General features: G+C 34.0%; 1 protein-coding gene across 1 annotated transcript in view; it reads left to right on the forward strand.

Annotated features, from left to right (window-relative positions):
* Positions 1–1,610, forward strand: part of LOC118738048 (farnesol dehydrogenase) — a 31,793-nt gene that overhangs the window by 6,667 nt on the left and 23,516 nt on the right. The gene's annotated exons all lie outside the window — the stretch shown is intronic.

A 1,610-nucleotide genomic window follows, 5' to 3' on the forward strand; every position in this document is an offset into this window, starting at 1 on the left:
TTGCACTGCTATACCATATTTACGTAAAAATCAAAACCCAACAGAATTCTACATGTTAAGTGCTATGCGTTGGGTAACCGCTAATGGGCTGTTTTTGCTTACACGTAAAAGCACATTTAGCGCATTTAGCTCTAAATGCTACTCTAAATGTACATTTATCCATAGAAAATTCGTCACCTAAATGCAACTAAATGCAACTCCATTTTTGCATTAAGGATCTAAGTGCTAAAAGCAACCCTGTGATCTTCCAAAATTTCCACGATTCGAACATGGTTTAATGTGAAAAATTGGCAACATTGCCTTTTCGCGTATACAGTGGCTAGCTGAGTTTCAGTAATCGCCGATCGATATTTCATTTATTATTTTACATTATTTGGATAAAGAAAAGTTACGCAAATTCAACATCGATGTGGTGCTGATAGAAATCTGGATCAATTTGTTATCAACTCTGTTTGTTTTGTTTCCTAATTAAGTGAGAAAATCTTAATTGACAACATGGACAAATGAATATATACACAAACAAATGTTCGGTTATGGTTAAAACAATTCAAGTTTTTGTATTGAATTTTTGGTTTAAAATTTATTTTTTTCCTTTTCAGTCGAATTTTTTGCTCATTATCTTCTCCGTGATAATTGATCGTAATAGATACGGATATGAATAAGCGACTAGAACACGGCGCGTAAATGTACATTTGCTAAATGCGATAGCATGAACGCTCTTCGAAAACATATGTTCGAAACTGCTAAATGCTGCATTTTAAATGCAGAAAAAACGCTGCATAAGTATGCATAACTGGGCTATCGTTAGATTCCTTCCTGGTCATTTTTCTAGTGTTATGCTCGCGATACCATCTGAAGTCTTTGTTGCGAGCCTCATGGGCTTCCTCAAAAAAGTGCCCTACTGGCAAAGGCATACCAAAGAAAATACCAAAAGTCATGAAAGTTTAGTATTTTTTTAAATTCTTGGGCACCATATCCATAAAGAAGGGCGTAAAATTCGGTAAAAATAGGCCTTTTTCGCGTAAAACATGCCTTATCCGACCACTGTGCGCCATTACAATGCTAACGAATTGTTCTCTCCACTAACGGCTTAAACAATGCAAAAAAGATAATAAACTACGAAAATCAGATTATTAATTTTGAAAAAAATTAATCCTCTTATGGGTTTGTAAATGGTACACCCTAAAGTAAAAAAAACTTCTGATTTTGAGAAAAATTTCGGAATTTTGGCTTTTAGTCTTAAAAGCTAGATTTATTTACTCTTACTTACTAGAAATAATACAGCCAAATTCTTAAGTTTATTTTCGTTTCATTCGGTATCGATTACCGTGGAATGAGCCATATATTTAAGTATAAAGAAATGCTGTAACAAAAATATATAAAACAACAAAAACAACAGTGGAAATATATTTACGAGTAGGTTGTTTGTCAGCTTTTTCTCTTTGTCAATTAAACAAACCTTATCAGCAACCCTGGCTATCTCCGCAAAGGTATTGTGAGCAGCGTATTTTATCGTCATTTTGACGTTTTTATACCCGAGCGCACTTGTGCACAAGGGTATATTAATTTTGTTCACATAACGGTTGTTTGTAACAGCCAAAACGAATCGA

Source organism: Rhagoletis pomonella, unplaced genomic scaffold, assembly GCF_013731165.1.
Source record: "Rhagoletis pomonella isolate Grant_MI unplaced genomic scaffold, Rhpom_1.0 Rhpom_scaffold_00004, whole genome shotgun sequence".
Lineage (NCBI taxonomy): Eukaryota > Metazoa > Arthropoda > Insecta > Diptera > Tephritidae > Rhagoletis > Rhagoletis pomonella.